This window comes from Protopterus annectens, chromosome 3.part1 (assembly GCF_019279795.1).
Source record: "Protopterus annectens isolate FY-2018-M chromosome 3.part1, PAN1.0, whole genome shotgun sequence".
NCBI lineage: Eukaryota > Metazoa > Chordata > Ceratodontiformes > Protopteridae > Protopterus > Protopterus annectens.
Genome location: NC_056732.1, coordinates 535,694,300 through 535,713,256, shown reverse-complemented (window position 1 = coordinate 535,713,256; position 18,957 = coordinate 535,694,300).

Below are 18,957 nucleotides of genomic sequence, written 5' to 3'. Positions count from 1 at the left end.
GTGGACGGGTCCTGTAGACGAGGACCTACAGGAAAGAACCTAGTGGGCTATGCAGTAGTGACGGATAATGAAATCATAGAAGCACAACCCCTGCAACATAACCTGTCTGCTCAAGCAGCAGAATTGATAGCCTTGACACGTGCCTGCACTCTAGCGAAAGACAAATGTGTTAACATATATACTGACAGTCAGTATGCTTTCTCTACAGTGCATGTCTTTGCACAACAGTGGAAGAACAGGGGAATGATAACATCTACTGGCAAACCGATTAATCATGCACAATTGATTTTGAACCTGTTAGATTCCATTCAGTTACCCACTAGAATAGCTATTTGTAAATGTGCAGCCCATACCAAACAACAAGATAAAATTTCAAAAGGGAATGCTCGGGCTGATGCAGCTGCAAAGCAAGCTGCCTCAGACCTAGAAACTGTGTTTTCAAATGAAGAACTACAACCTTCTGAGACTCTAGATTTAGAAATGTTAAAAACAATGCAGACATTAGCTACAAAAGCAGAAAAGCAAAAGTGGATAAAACGAGGAGCAATCCTTGAAGAGGGGCTGTACATCTCCAAAGAGAAAAAGCCAATATTGCCATCTAATTTATTTAGATATGCAGCTTTGTTGAGTCATGGGCAGAGCCATGTCTCAACAGGGGGGATGGTACAGTTAGTTAACAAAACATTCCAAACATACGGATTTACGAATTATACACAAAAATTTTGTGCAACATGTCATATTTGTAGCAAACATCATGCACAGGGAGCATTTAAACCGAAGCGAGGGAGCTTTCCGACACCACCCTACCTGTTCCATACTATTTGTATGGATTTCATAGAACTGAATAAATGTGAAGGGAAAAATACTGTTTAGTGATCATAGATATGTTTTCAAAATGGGTAGAAGCTTTTCCGACTAGGAAACCGGATGCAGCAACAGTGGCAAAAGCCTTAGTGAAAGAAATCATTCCTAGATTTGGCATACCAGAAAGAATTTATAGTGACAATGGAACACATTTTGTTAATCAGACAATACATCAGCTTGGGAGAATCTTTGGGATTTCTTTGAAAACCATTGTGCTTATCACCCCAGTCAGCAGGACTGGTGGAAAGATACAATGGAATTTTGAAAACAAGTTGAGAAAATTGATAAGTGAGACTCAAAAGACTTGGATTTGCTGTCTGCCTTTAGCACTGCTGAGCATGAGAACTGTTCCAAATGTAAGGGGTTTGACCCCTTTGAGATAGTATTTGGGAGAGCATATTGTGTGCCACAATGGAAGGCCCTCATGCCTGCAGAGCTGGAGGCCGATAGCTCATTAGCTAGTTATATGAAGAAATTGTTAACAAATAAGACTGTTTTGCAGTTGAACTCTTTTCAGACAAAGAAGAAACAAAACCGGAGGCTGTGCTGACCCGGGTCCTGGATCTGACTGAAAGTCATCAAAAGAAAGAACTGGGCGAGTCCAAAGTGGGAAGGTCCGTACCAGGTACTATTGGCAACACCTACTGCAGTAAAAATTGCTGAGAGATCATCTTGGGTTCATTTGACGACTGTAAACCACTTAAAGAGTTTAAGTTGGACAAACATTTTTTAACTGACATACCACAGAAACAGGATGGCCAGAGGCAGAGTGAATAAAAATGCAAAACAACCCCAAAGACATTGGTTCACTGGCCTACTGATCATACATTTATTAACCATGTTTGTAGTGACCTTTTTGTTGTTATGGTTTTTCTTGCATATAACTACAGAAGTGAAATTGATAAAACGTGATGATGAACTGGCTATAGACTGGCACCCGAACTTCAACACATACCTGGCTATGAAACGAGTCTATGTAGAGACTATGAATGTTTCGAATTGCTGAGTTTGTACTGCAATACCCACAGCATATGGAGGACTTTTGATGTCTGCTGTCCCCCTGGGGATAAATGAAACTTGGGAAAACCTATTATTTGACACGGGTACTGTGAGATCACAAGACAAAGTGGCATTATATTTACCCGTTACTCAGAAAGGAATTGTTTGCTTTGTTAAAAATGATACACTCCAGGTTGGTTGGAGTAACTGTAACATAACTGTGTCTTACAAATGTTATATAAAACCTGTAGACCAAGGTACTAGTTGTAGCATGAACTATGGTTCGTATTTAAGCTTGATGAAAACAACATTGAGAGATGTGCAAAAAACTCCTGAAATATATAGACAATTATCTGTTATAGATAAAAAATGTTTCATTCAGGGTTAACCCGCATCAGTACTAAAGTAGAAAACTGTTATTTTGTTTGTGGGAAAAAGGCCTATAAATGGTTACCTGAGAATTGGTCCGCAGTTGCTTTTTGGGTTATCTGGTTCCAGCCATAAGACATACTGCAGAATTGCCCCTGGGTAAAATACGTAATGTGAGAAATGTAGCTCAGCAAGCCGAGAATACAGTCAAAAAACCTGCTAATCCGTGGGTAAGATTGAAGCAAGCTGGAAGGATCATTCGCTGTGAAGGACAAAGAAAAACTGACTCATATGGACTTGAGTGACAGTGTTATATCCTGGGCTGGAATATTCCCAGCCTACGGAGCAGTCAAATCGATTTGGGAACTGAGGAAACTGTCAAAACTCCTCAAGTAATGAGCAATGCGACTTTTTCCGCTCTTGAACTTGTGACTGATGAAATGAATGCAATGAGAACAGTCATATTACAGAACCGAATGGCTCTCGACTTCACCCTAGCGGCGAGAGGTGGTGCGCGCTTATCAAAGAAGAATGCTGTGCGTACATTCCAGACAACCAACATGAGATCAATGATCACCTGGAGGTAATACAGCAGGTGTCAGCAATGGCAGAACCAGGCCCAAACCCACTGACGAACTTTTTCCAGAATCTATTTGGGGGGTGGGGGTCGGTCCTTATGAATATTCTGATTGCAATTTGTGTAGTACTGCTCATAATTGGAGCATGTGTCTGCTGCGGCATACCCTGTGTGAAAAATTAGTTAAAGACCTAGTTGACATATCAGTAACTGAAACTATGTACCAGGACATGGAATTGAATTTGTTGATACCAAGCGAAAGCCTATCTGAAATGTAAAACAAATGACTTACTTAGCTGAAAGTCCTTAAAAGGAAAAAGCTAAGAAATGAAATAATACTGTTTATGTTTCAAATAGAATGAAATGCATTAACAGGAGGGAGAATGTTAGAAAAATATGTATTCACATATAAGCTGCTAAAAATATGTATTCACATACAAGCTGCTAAAAATATGTATTCATATATAAGCTGTTAGAGAAATATGTATTCACATATTCTGACATATAAGTTGTGTGGTTTGATATATATAAATGAACTTGAACATATATGAAATACATAGATTGAGAAATAGAGTAATATGTAATGCATTTAATTCTGTTTTACTAGAATAATAGTAGAAATAAACTCGCATATTATTGCTTGAAGCATAAGCTGCTGTGTGATTAGAAACTTGGCCTTGGCAGCGACCAGCTCGGCCTGGCTCCTGTCTGTCAGTGAAAGATTATTTTGCAAAGTTAGAAAATAATGAATCTGTGTGCATGTGTATCTTTTCCTGCTTCTACCAGAAGAGCGGCCTTGTGCGCACTATCAGAGATAATGTCCAGCTGGTGAACAAGAAAGAGACAAAGGGAAGCATTAAAGAAGACATGCACCCATTGTATTCGAACTAATCTAAGAGCCTTGAATTGGCTACATCCTCGGAAGGACATTGTGACTGACCAGGTGCTTGCAAGGCTGTAATATTCTCATGGGAAAGTAACTTTTAAAAATTGTAATATCAGCATTTTTCTTATGAATGGTCATGATGTAAAGACCCTGTCACTGACCACGTCAGTGAGGTGGGCAAAAGCTGATTGTAAACCCTATAAAATATCATGTATTTCCTGAATAAAGCTAGACAAAATTCTGTACAAGTTTGTGTATGGTTTTTTGCCTCCTAATGTACATTAGAATATTTGTATAGTAGATACCTGAGAAACCTGCATTACTGTTTGTTATTGACTGTCATTTTTTAAATGCCAGATGATTTTTACAGTCTGACTTTAACAAATTTATTTAACAGTGATGAAGGGTGAGGCTGCACTGGGTACAAGATGTTAGGATACATGATCAGCAGATGCCAATGGGGCACAAGTGCAGTATCTGGATTCACTGAGAAAGCCAAAGATGATATTCTACCTTCTATAATGAATTCAGTGACCAGTACTCTATTAGTTGCTTATTGTGTTTAGCAGGTCTGACAATGACCTTTACTACAAATACAACTCAAGCGTGACATCAATTTTTGTTTAGTAATTGTAGCAATGTATTTCGTTGCTACAGTTACAAAAGTAACAGAGTGAAGGTTTTTTTTTTTTTTTTTTGGTTCTCAGCTTTGGTTGATGGGGTGCCATTTTGGGGTCTGCCCAGGGAACAGACATAACCTAGCTACACCTCTGTGCAGGGGGGTGTTGTTCAACAGGCAACAGAGCCTGCAACACCGGATGTAACTGGTATTGCCCCTTCACAGATACCATTGCTGACAGTGGCATTGTACTCCTAAACTGTGCTACTGTTAGGCCACCATCATCAATATTGTCCAGGGCAGCACTGACATCAGGCATGTCCTACTCCACATTGGAGGGCCCCATACCTGAAGCAAAGCACCTGTGAAAGCAGACAGATAAACACCCATACGCAACACTGCTGATATGTGATAAGTCCACTTACCAGTGCTGCAACAACACTACAGATAACAGTTATGCACATAATGTAAACAAGAATACCTTGTGCGGTATGCCTTTTAGCCTATGTCCCAGATGTGCCTACACTGGAGATATGGTAGTATTAAGTATCTCTTAGAGCAGGTCTCTGGTTTGCCACAAAAATGTATTACTGACATAAGAAAATGTTAAGCTGGCACGTGCTGAGCAGAGACATGATAGGGTCCATCCAGTTCAACTCCCAAGTCCAGGCTTCCACCAGTTATTAGGGTCATTTCACTCTTCCCCAACAGGGTCAAAAGGAACTCTTCCATAGCTGAGAGGGTAGTCTGCTATGGCACCTCCACATCTATGGCAATCCTCACATACGATGGCATGGACCTTTATGTAGACATGCAGAATCGTATTGGTAATACTGTAGTAGACATGAGGGGGTGTAGTGGTGCCGTATTGTAGCCACTAACTGCATTAACAAACACAACCAGCTCTTGCCACATACTTTCCCAAAAGGCCTGTTTAGTCTTGTCTGTGCTAAGAATCTGACATTTGTATTCACAGAGAACCTGCAGTGGCATCACCAGTATCAGTCATGCAGCCATGTGTTAGTACTATGAACATAAAGTGCTTTGTCTACCACACTCCAGTATCACAGGATATTCTCCATAGTGACCCAGTATGGCATCATGAGGATGACCTGTATTGTGACATGCACCCTCCCCTACACTGACCTATGTCCAATAAAGTAAAGCTATCATGTGTTCAGTATATAATGACCTACATCCTGTATCAGTTATCCAGTATGCCTCCCCAACTCCACCTATCCACAATTTGTCATACATCAGTCATAGATGCAGTCTTTGTGACTGAAATACCTCTCTTTCCATCTGATTTACCTACATAAAATACATAGTGCACCTCACTTAGACTCTCAGCCGTACATCTGTTGGACTACTGTTGAGTACACTTGCACACTGTTTTCTCTCTTTTATCATTTCAATCCTGCCTAAGTTCATCATTTTTCTTTCAGTAAGTTTCTAAGAAGCAACTGCCCCAACAATAATAGAGTTATACAGTTACTAGCCACTGTCACTATCACTAGTCGGTGTAGAATTACCACAGCAGATGCACAATATGTCTGTACTCGGTTTCTTAATATACTTATTTAATGCAGAGATCTATGCAAGCCCTCCCTGTGTTTCCCACCCCCATGATAGTAGGTTGCTGTGGAGCAACCCCCCTCCTCAAATGTAACAGAATGATAGAATTATGTAGTCTGTCTCCCCTCCAGCCACTAGCCTGTGTACCTTCACCACAGCAGATACAGAACAGTTCTTCTCTATAGAGACCAATGTAAATATTTTGTTCATAATCCATTCACTATTCCAGGAAAAAAATAAATAGTGTGATGAGCACCACAACAGTGACAGTTATTTATATCAAGCTGCTATGCTGGATGTAGCATGGCAATCATGTTAATAAGGTAGATTAGGAGAAATGTCTCTCAATCATACATTTAGCACTAGACTGTGCAAAGAGACTCATGCCTGCCAATGGACATGCCTTGTAGACATGCATAGACAGGTCTGTGACTTCCATTGGCCATGGGTTTCTTGACATCCACCTCATGGCACCAGCATGGCATGTACAGGGCTGACACAATACATCTCACTTTCCTGGTTCAACCTGAACAGCAGTGTTGTTAAAATACATGACTATATAGTGGTATTGAGCTACTTCATGCTGTCATCTTGCCCAACATGCACATCACTTTGCTTCCACAAGGTGAGTCATTGCAAGTCTGATACCATTTTTCTCCTAATAACTAAAATATATCCCCACTTCCTGCATTGGCTCTGTAATGAGCTCCAGGAAGGAAGCCTTATGTTGACTCCCAGTACAAGATGTATGCCTTGAACTGTCTTACCAGGGTGGTGAGTAATGTCATGTGCATCACCTGCTCTGGTGTGCAGCACTAGGATCATTGCAGCAACATGAAGAGGTCTCGTTGTGACGTAGGGAGAAGAGGTATAGAAAAGGAGCCAATGTTCTACAGTAAGTAGTAGTGACTAGTGGTTATTTATACATAGACATTCTTGCTTAGCTTTATACAGTTATTGGTATTTATGGACATGTTCCCTTTTTGTCTGTATTCAACATTTAATGAGATACAAAAAAACAGTAATATGCCAAAGGAGACAAACACACCTCTCTAGGCATTAGGGTGTGTATATGGAACTAACTAATGTTATAGCTATGTATCTGTTAAAAACTTGCTTCACTATATATATTTGCATTGCTACTAATTTTTTACACCATTGCTTACAGCTACTTACTGTCATACTATTTGTAACTCATTGACTGTTCCAATATCCTTTACATGGGGGAAAGGTTAGGTGCCATTTACTCTTGCTCCTTAGATATACCAATCATTGGAATTTCAAGACAATGAGTCTTGTGGCCATTTACACCTTGCTGGTACTTTACCTTAGCCCATACCCTATGAGGGCTAGGCCAGTCAATCCTGGGTTGACTTTGTGGGTACCAGTCCAACCATGAAGGCCTTGTTTGAAGGATCATAGTGTATTCCACTCCTTAGTTTACAGGGGTAGTCCATTCCAGAGGTGAGGGAGGAACTGTGCAATCAATCTGTTGCTCCATTATATTTTGTTTACTGTCTTGTGAACTGATGTTATAGCTGCATATCTGTTAGGATCCTGCTTTCCTGTCCTTGTTTGTAGTATTGGTATTTGTGGATCTACTAGTCTTATGGAGATATAAGAGACAGAGAAGTAGGGTGGGGTTAAGGGGGCTGCTGCCCTGGGTGTATAATGTTAGGGGGAGTGATTGCTAGATGGCAGTTTGTCTTTATTGCATTGATGGCATGCAACATTAGTGGACTGAAGTGTTTTAGTACTCTGTGTGCTGCAAAAACTGTAAGAAGCTGCTTGCTACTCATGTAGTAAGCAGTTTGCTACAGTTTAAAATAAAAGAAGCACGTTTGTTTTATCCGCAACTAATAGTGAAGGGGGTGCCAAATCAGAGAATAACACAGAGGGACAGAATTGCTAGCTATGGTTCTGAAGAGAGTTCTGGGATAACTGGGTCTCTAATGGCATAGAAGGCAAGGCATAAATATCAACACAAGAGTGCTTACAATCTCTCTGGGTAGCTCAGGGTCTCTAATCCCATGATCGTCTTAAGTAGGAACCCTTAGGATCATTCTAGTTGTTTGATATGTCTTGTGAGGTACATTCTGAAGCTGATATTATACTCAAAACCTGACCTAATCAGAGTTGAATACAAAGGAACAATGGCATCCTTAGATCTAGATGATATTCCCTTGGGAATTAACTGAGCTAAGTAAAAAGTGTTACTGACTGATGTTGTCACATGATATTTGAAAGAGAGGAAATTATCAACTCATGATCCAAGATTCTTAATGCCATTTTCATTTTGAAATGGGATATTTTCTCTACTGCATGCTGAGGGGAGGGGTTATCTACAAAATGGGAAAATATTGGAGTTTTTTGCATTTAATTTGATCTCATTTGCACATTCATATTGAAGAGTTAAGGCATTAAAAGGAACTTGACAATAATGTATAGTTTGCAATCATCTCCAGGTTTAGTCAGAGATCTTGATTTCCAATATGGATATTAGAGAAGTGAATGGCAAAAAAGAGGGGTCCAACACTGAGCCATAGGGGTGGGGTATATAACTGGTTGCCTTCATACTTCTGATAAGAAATACAGCATGCTTACTGTATGGATTCTGTCTTTTAGCCAGTTTGCTATATATCTTATTATAGAGGAATTTAGTTTTAAATCATTAAGCTTACTTATAATGCCAGCAGAGATTTGATGCCAGAATCTTAGATCAGGTCAAGATATGCAATGTGAACAGCATAACCACTGTCAGCTGCCTGTGTAATCCTCTTGAAGAAGTTAACCAAATTCATTAGGCAAGACCTTCCCTTGATAAAGTCAAATGATATTTTGTACAGACTCCCTACTGAAATGTCGGCACTCAAAATGCTGAGTACAGACACGCCAAAAAAAAAATTAAACCACAAGAGAAGAGCAAATTGCAAAAATTGCTCTTCTCCATTAAAGTTCTTTTGGGAGCAAAGCCTCTCTGCACCCTACACCCACCAAACTTATATATACCAACTCTAAGATCGCCATACCTCAGAAAAAAGGGAATATTCTGAAAAACGTCACCTTAGACTTAGTCTGTGTAAGTCCGTTCTTTCAGTCTGTGCATTTTGGGACTCATTCTAACAGGTCCCAACATTTCAAATAGTTACCTTTTAGTTATTATAGTTTACCATTGTCTTATTTGGCACCCAATGCTGGTGCCGGATCTGGTGCCCTTCAACGATAGGTTGAGGAGAAAAAAGGTCCCTTCCCCAATCTGACACTACTTCCTTCACTTCAAAAGAGGACCACAAGTTCTTAATCCCTCATGCTCTAATATCCTGCTATCTTGTTTATGTGAGGAGCAAAAATTCAATTAAAAAACTGTGTCTGCCGTTCATGGCCCATAACAGATTACACCCAGGGCAGCTACCCCCCTTGCCCCATCCTAGCTATGTTTCTGGTTTATAAAGTCAGTTATAATATATGTTATGACTTTGCAAGTGATTCTCATCAAGCTGATAGGTAAATATTTGCTGGGGTTGGTGGCTGAGCCTCCCTTATGGAGTGGCAGTTATCACTGCAGTACACCAAACTTCAGGATACAAAACCTGTAGCTAAACTTAAACAGAAGAGTGAGTGTGCAGGGCAAGCTCAGCAGCACTGTATATTAAACAACCAGGTATATCATCATAGCCCAAGGAAAACGTCTGTTTTCAGTGTGATCTTTGAAAGATTCAAGAATATATAGGCCATACCTCTTAACTGTCCAGATTTTCAGTGAATATACAGATTTTTGACTCATGTTTTGGTCTGTTTCTCATAAAATGTGTGGCTTTCTGGCAAATCACTGGGATGATCTGAGGAGTGAAGTCACTAAATAATGACATACGTTCGAGTTTCAGACTTCAGACCATTCAGAAAATATATGTTAAAATAAACCCTGTTACTCTAGCAACTTTCTAAGTTTACAAGAACAATATTTAGAATATGTCCCTATTTTTGGGCCTTTGTCCCCCCGTTTTGTTGGGCTTATCCAGATTTCTTGCACTAAGAGGTTGAGAGGTATGATGTAGACTGTCTTTGGGAGTAAAATCAACACTGACTTTGTTAGTATATTGGCAGTCTCTATTCAGTCTGAATAGGTGGTGCTATTTTGAATATGTTTAGAGCAATATTAGGTGTTATTCCTAAGTTTTTTAATGTACCTAAAAAGGATTTATAGTTATCCTTATCTTTAGATGCAAACCTACATTCATGGGCTGCTTTAGGAGCTTTTAATAATACTTCTGATAATATCCTTGATATGAAGGGTTTGTTTTGATTTGCTGTATAATTTAAGGATTTCCCTTCATTATAAATATTACTTGCATTAAAGGACCACCAAGGAGGGTTGTTTTTGCATTCCCCATTATATTTTGTTTTGGTTGGGACAGCCAGTTGTCTGTTTATCTTAATGGGTATACAAATCATTCAAGAAACTAATTGCCAAAGCTGATGCTGCTATGGGTGAATTTTAAAACTGCATCATAAAATTTGATGAGGTTAGAACATTTGAATACTTGCATTCTGAGATACTAGATGTAGAGGTTTGGACAGTATGTAGGTGAAATTCACTAGTTTATAGTCTGATTTACCTGGGGAAGGAGATACCATGGAAATAAGGTAAAGGCCAGATTGAGATTATGCCCTGTAGATGGTCTGTTAACTATCTCATTAAGGGAGTTTTGTTTATTAAATCTAAGAACTTTTGAGCATACTCTACATTGGAGGTATAGGCATTCCAGTTTATTAAGGAACAGTTGATGTTTCTCAATGTTATAAAGTCCTTTTTTATAGGGTGTTCATCAGGTACATTTAGGAATCTTACATGATTACATGATTATCAGGGGACATGAAAGATGTCCAGTAACAGGCTATAGGATAACTGTCCTGTTTAAGGTGATTTGGAGCTCTAAGAGTACCATTTAAGAGTACCATTTTTTGGTCTCTGGGAATCTGTCTGGAGATGATGTGGTCCTTAACAAATACAGAGATACCACCACAGTTGCATTCAGGCCTGAAGGCATGGTATGCCCAAAGCCCAAGCACTGAGGGAGTGCTTTCTTTCCATTTAATCAATGGTTCAGCAATTTTTACAAATATGTATGTTTTCCAAATATAGGAGAACCTCAAGATTGGGCAATTTGTTGTTGAGACTTCTAATATTGAGCAGTGCCCCCTTAACGTGATCCAGTCTGGGGTTTAATATAATTATGTTGGAATGTGCATTAGCTGATGTCTGCCTAAGAAAAGCACTACAGAAGTAGCAAAGGCTTTAGCCAGTATGCTGAAGCCCTGAAATGAGAGCTACAGGCCATCTTTTGCAAAGCAAGTTAGACTGTCAAGAATCTTGCTTCATGTTAAAACTCACTGGATCACCGTGGAATAACACCAGCTCTTTAACCGGTTTATCTTTTCTTTGTACCTAGACATCATTTATGGAGAAGAAAAGATTCCACTCAGAACCAGTGTCTTGCCTCCACTGGTCAAATGCATGGAGAGTTCCAATATGTCTCCTTGCATGTTCTTCAGGGTTTTGTACCCAAAGTCATTCACTCCTACTTGGACCACCGCCATGTTTATAATTGTCAGATAAAAGGGTCTTTACAGTCTTTGTAATCACACAGACTCTGGAACCTGAAATACAACCTATCATTAAACTAGTTTTATTGGGTCTATATTAGAAAACCAAACATTTGAAATATCGAGTCTTCGAATATCGAACCCTAGCAATCGAAAAAAAAACATCGAACATTCGGAAACAGCAAATCTTTTCTTAGGGAAAATATTTGCTCTTCCAAAACACATACACACAACACAAGCACACCAAACAAACAGCAATCCAAACACATACACCTAAACTCTTACCCTTAACCCTACACTAAACTATACACACCACTATCCACTTAACTTAACCCAAACCCTAACCCTAAGGTCCGTCACTATCGGACAGTCACATCACCCGCGCCCTAAACCTAACTCACCTAACCCGCCCTAACCCACACGTCCACACAATCGCACACTTACCTGAACCCGACCTGTAACTTTCCACCACAGTGCTGAAAATACCAGAGCAACAGAAATGGACAACCAAATTCTTTCCCTATGAAAGAATTTGGTTTCCTGTTACTTCGATATTTTCAGTGTTTGCTGAAAACGGGTCGATATTAGAACACTCAACATTTCAAATGTTCAGTGTTCTAATATAGACCCGTTTCATCTAGCCTAGTGAGTAGAGAATCTGTGTGCCTAATTATTGAAACACCTATCACACACATACTTTTTTAGTATGGTGGTCTGGAGTATTATAGTTGAAGTGATTTAACTCTTGGATACTCTTTTGTATAGAGGTTTATGAAGGAGACAATGTGTTGGATTTATGAGAGGTCTTGGTAAAGATTTTATACAACCACAGTGTAAAACATTTAATGAGATTTTGTTTAGATTGTGGTGGAAGTGTATGCTGTTCACAGCTCATGTTTTTTTTTTGCTGAGACAGAGACAGAATCCTCCAAATTAGTTAAATGTGTTCCTTTCCCACTGATAGAATTATCTATGCTGAGTAAGAGTTTATTAACTGCAAGCATGAGGTAGTTACTACACTACCTAAGCATACCAAGAGCTAAGAGGCTGGTAACAGAAGGGAAACAAATGAACTGACTTTACATTTTTGTCTAGTAATTCTGTGAATTTAGTTAAGAAATGCAGAGAATAAACTGTATATTCTGTGCTAGTTTATGAAGAGAGATGCCACTAAGTGAATTATTGCTTGCAGGGATACAGTGACTATCACAGAATAACTATATACAGGTAAATGAGATGACTTAAGGGGGAAGACACACTCTAAGCTATTAAAAAAATTAGAAAGTAAACAATTAGATATATGCATTGTTCATGGCTTACACTGCTTTGTGAAAGTAATGGCTTCTTCTAGGTTAAGGTTCAATTGTGAACTCATAAGTAGCTTAAAGCAGCCACAGGCTGCATAATGGACTGGACAGTAATCCAAACATACATTGCAGCTCATTGTACCACTACAGGCAGATGTGGGCACTTGTAATTTCAATAATAGCACTGACCAAATAAGGTCTGAGTGAAGAACAAGCTATGGGTACAAATTTGGTTCAAGATACCAATATCTGTATAACTGTGCACTGTGGCAGCACAGCACTAAGCTAGGCAGTGCACTAAACTGTGCTAAAACACCTTATTTATAGCAAAGGAAAACAGCAAGAGAAAGCTCAATAAAGTGCAGTGACTAATAGCAACACACAATTTTGACTCAGTAGCAAACACAAGGCTAAAACTAGTTTGTTTTTCTCTTCTGCCACCAGAAAAAAACAAATTTAAATTCAAATGAAGTTCACCAAAATCAACTAAAAGCAGTGCAGGCTGTATTAGTGTACTCAATATTAAGCAAAAAGAGTCAAATCCGGAGCAACACAGCAGAATTTACCTCAGTAACAAATTCAAGCTTAGAACTAGTCTGTTTTTCTCTACTGCCACCAAAAAAGAATAATTCAGATTCCAAATAAAGTCACTAAAATCAGCTAGAAACAGTGCATGCTATATTAGCACATACTGTAGTACATTTGTATCAGGCCACAATATAGTTTAGGCTTGTTATTGCATACTTACTGTCATTTTACTCTGCTAGAGCCTGTACTGTCACCCAGTGTAGCACAGATAACGTATACTTATTTTGATTTTGTTTTTGTCTTTATCTCTGTCTTCTTCTTTTTATATCTTCCCTTTGGTGTTTGGTTTCTGCCCACTTTTGTTCAAAATTTCTGCAGTCTGCTGTCATAGAGGATGTGGTACAGCTGTGGTGCACATTCATTGTCATCACCTGCTGGGTACCCAGCAGTCTTCAGGCCTGTATCTCAGCATGGTGAAGTAGGTCATTCAACAGGGGTGACCTGAAGGGTCTCCCTGCTTCCCTCTGATCATCTCTTTCTGTTTCAGGGTATAGGCTTCCCAACACTGGGGCATCATTTAAGAGTCCTAGTATGTCACCCAGCAGAAGGTGGACAGCCAATGAGTTTCTTGAACTGACAGAAAACACTCACATTTGGAAACTGAAGAGTGCCCTCATGCAACTGGCAGAGTTGCACAGCTAACTGGTCCAGACCAGAGGGCTGACAGTGATTGGATACAAATATTGAGGGTGGTCACAGAGGTAAATAACTTCAGGTAGAATGCAGAACTGTGTTGCATTGCAGTCAGCCATCGCTCCTCTCTGTCCCTAGCATGGTGCATCCTTTCTTTGTGTTACATATCAGTCTTTGTTTCCAGTCCATTCCATCTCATCAGCACTTGTCCTCCCTCTACTTGTATGAATTTGTCTTTGTTTTCTTGCCTCATTTGTGTCAGCACTTCCCATGTCAGTCTTTGCCTATGTCTTTTGTGTAGGTTTATCTGCTCCTGCGACCATTCATATACTTTCTTTTCTATATGTACCCTCCCTATGTTGCCTTCTCCCTCTATCCTTCCTGAAAATACAAGAAAAATGGGCTTCTCTCCCATGAATAAATATATACCTTTTCCTCCCCACTCCTCATACAACTCTTGTTTTCCCATTGAACTTCTGTGTGTTCCTTTGCTTGATCTTTCCCCTTGCTGCCTGTCCTATCACCAATTTCCTTCTCATTTAAAATATAAAAATGGGACAGTTGCAGTATTTGCTGAGTAGCCTTTATCTGAGCTCTTAGCTAAGCTTGCAGTGGCATATAACTGGGGGTGTGAACTTATATCACTGCAATCAAGCTTATGAGGTCACATGATTTATAAGCCTATCGATGGCATTGTCCTTTTCATGGCACCATCTCTTCTGTTTTTATCAGTAAATTGTCTATATATTCAGACCAGGTTGTATAACATTCTACTGTATAGTTAATTGGTATTGGGCTACATTGCACCACCTTGACTACACTATTTGGCCCTTACATGCCCTTGTAAGTGATTTTTTTTTAATCTTGTCCCATGGCAATATGGTTAGTTACTAGATTTTTAAAGAGTAGATATGTTGCAGATAACTCTTGATTATACAAGTAAGACTGTCACAATTACAGCTGTTTTTGTGAAACATGTTTATGGTTGTTAAATAGCATTTTTGTTTCCTAAGAGAATGCAATAAGGGAAAAACATGCCATTTTGTGTGCATTTAATGGCCCATTTATTTACAAAACAAAAATATTTGTATAGTTATTTATTACAACTTGAAGAAAAGCAAAACTGACATTGAAAGCATTCGGCAACATGGTTTATATGGTATCGATAGTGCAATGGGACTCCTGTACTCCTGAATGTCTCAAACTTTGGATGAAATGTTAAACCGAGATCCTATCTGCTGGAGATGGTGGTATGTGAGGTGGATGTTAAAGATTCCATGGCAATTACTGAAAAGAGGTGAGGTTGCTTCATTTACCTGATTTATGTTATTTTCAATTATTTACAAGATTAACAATATTTACAATATATACGTATTACTCAAAACCCTTTTTTTTACTTCTGCAACTTTGTTGCTACTTTTCTTCAAAATGCATTCATAAATAAACAATAAATCTTAACTTATTTCAAAAACATTTTTCTTATCCTATCAACTTGAAATACTTATATTTTTTCATTAAATTATTCTACCTACCCCTTCCCTTTTCCACAACCACACTTTTATTTCTTTTAAAATGTCTTCATCCTCACTATTTTATTATATAACAAACCTTCACATCTTCTTTTCTATAACATTCATGTTGCAACAACAACAAATATATATATATATATATATATATATATATATATATATATATATATATATATATACAATGTATCAGCTTCATATTTAATTTCATTCCATTAATTCCCAAGTAATATAATTTCCATATTTATATTTTGAAATCCCTTCCACCAAACTTCTCAACTATCCAGATTTTTGCCTCATATTTATGGTCTGTTCTTCATAAAATTTGTGGTTTTCTGGCAAATCACTGAGGAAAACATCATCTAAAGCTGATAAATAATGATATACATTTGAGCTTCAGATTTTATATCCTTTAGAAAATACATGCTAACACAAAACTTGTTACTCTAGTAATGTTCTATGTTTATAACAGCAATACTTAAAATCTGTCTCAATTTTTAGACCACTTCTTCCCACTCTGTCACCCCTAATTGTTGTAGGCTTTGTCCATATTTCTTGCACTAAGAAGTTGAGAGGTATGCCCTTCACTTGTATTCTTTTTTAAAACCTATTCCAAAAATCCTTACTTGTTTTCCACTTCAAAAAAAGTTTGATGTTTCTTCTTCATTGGATTCCTTACACTTTCTTTCTTCCATCATTTTTTATGTTTCTTTTAAAGGTAATTTATCTAGTAAGAAACACAAAAATCACTTGCTTCATAAAACTTTTCAAAACTTTTCCTTATTTCTGTTATAACATTCTATAATAACATTCTTTACATCTTGTTTTATATCCATACATAGATATGTTAAACAATGTTGCTCCACTACCTTTGTATACCATTCTTTCCTACTACAATCACATTATTTTTTTATTTTCGTTAATTTCATCTTATTCATATATTTTATTCATATATTATTTTTCTTCAAATTTCTATTTTTCATCCTTTTTTCTTTCCTTTTTTCCATATTTTGATATATCTTATTAATAACATTTTCCCCAACACATTTTTTCATTTACCTTCTTTAGCACGCAAAACAAAACCATAGATGCTAAATACACAATTGTATTTTTTAATTTAATCCTCTTCCTTCTTTTTTATTATATACAACTGCTATTAAAATCGAGCAGATCTTTTTCCATTCAACCTGGAAACATGTGAATACTTCCCAAATATGCTAACTTCCCTAGAACAAATGTATTTTGCATATAAAATTTCTTATAAAAAGACAAAATTAAAAAGTTTCTACCACAAAATCTATTATTTCTTACAATTTATCTTTCCATTGTTCCATTATATTCTCGTACACTCAAATTGCATATCTATTATACTTATTCATTTTATTGTATTAGATACTCTTGAGTCAAAATTGACTTATGGCAACTCTATGGGCTGACCCCATAGGGTTCTTTTTGGCATATTACAGAAGTATATTGGCAGTCCTTTCTTCTATGCAGATGTTGCTGCTGCCCAGTTGTGCCTCAACCAGATTTTCAACCAGATCTACCAGTTGATAACCCTGCACATTAATTACATTCATCTCTAAAACAAAAAATACACAATCAGTGGTATACTTGCTTAACACCCCTTTTTATTTTAACTTTTTTCCCAAATCATACATTAACCATCACCCCCTACCCACAAATGTTCATAATGTATTCTTATACATTTCACTGTTCTTTCACGTATTCCATATGCCTCAAAAAATTGCCATCACTTACTTTATTAAAAGCTTTCCCAAAATCACGTATCCTTACCCTTACCTCATCATTTTCTGTCAATATCATATATATGTAAATATTTTAACTATTATCAGCATTTATTTTACTTTTCCACATTTAATACCAAATACCCTGTCTCCTAATACTTTGTTTAATACATTTTACATCTTTTTCTGAATTATTCTCATAAAAAAATTATAGTCCATGTTCCCTAAAGTTATCAGTTTCCAATTCTTTATATTTTATCTCTCTTTCTTCACATACATGTTATTACCCTACCACATAATTTTCTTCTTTTATACCTTCCTCTAGTTATGTATTTATTACTTCAAAATACTTTTCAGCTTCACCTTTTTCTTTCTTATACCTCTCAAAGACTACCTTTTCTATCACTTTCATTATTTCTTTTTGTACATTTAATATCACCTTTTCAATACTTTCATTTTCCTTCCTTTAGTCTACCCTGTTTTTCCCTAATAAAGGTGAAACTTGTTCTTTCTTCTTTTTTAACAAAAAGTATTTGTCTATATAATGTTAACTTTATTTTGTCCCTATTTTTCATACAATTATCTTTCTATTTTTTTTTGCTGTGTTACCACCTCATTCTAACTCATTATCATATCTCAAAATTTCATCAAATCCTTTCTTATCTTTCTTTGTCTCATTTCTACTTCTAAATGCACTTTTTTAAAACTTATCCTGATATACAGCTCACCATTATATCCAATTTTCTTAACGCACTTTCATCGATATATGCTCTTCCCATAGTTTTTCTTTTCTAACTTCTTTTCTTCTTTTTATTCATTTCACTAGTTAATCTTTTTAAATTCTTTTACCTTTTTTATAATATCTTCATTAACACATATTAAAGCCCAAACCACTTTATGATCTGAAAATTCTGCAACTTTCAAACCTCCATTTATTTCCTTCATTTCTTTGAATATATAATATATTCTGTCGCTGTTATCCTCTTTGATCAGTTTTTTCCAATTATTAAACTTCCACACTGAATTATTTCCTCCATCACCATTGCATCTTGCTGTATTTCTCCTTTTTCATTTCTCATATTACAATTACAATCCCTTACAATAATTATTATTGACATATTCACTAGCACAAACTATTCTTCAAAAATCTTTTTCCTCTCCACCATATTTCTATATGCATAAATGACATACAGTCTAATACATATTTCCATTTTCCTTATGTCACACATCACTGCTCACTACTCTTCCTAGTATTACTGCAGTAACATCCAAAAGTTTTATTTCATTTATTATCAGAATGCCTATACCTGAGTACATCTCATTTTCTCCCAACAAAATAATCTTCCTATCCTATAATGCATGAAATGTATCTTTTTTTTTTCTTATACATCTTGTATCCAATAAACAGATTACATGGATAATTAACTTAATCAATGTTTGCATATCATTCAATTGCTGCTAAACCTCTCAACTCATTTCTAATGTTATTAACATTTCTGGCTAGTTTAGAGGCAATACCCTTTCCCTTTCTTTGTTTCCTTATTCTCTCCAATTATTTTTTTATTTTCCTCCTTACCCATCTACACTTGATTTTACATTACTTTGTACATTTTCTTCTCCTTTTTCAAGCTCTCCCTGTTCTCCTTCTGTACTTCCTAATAA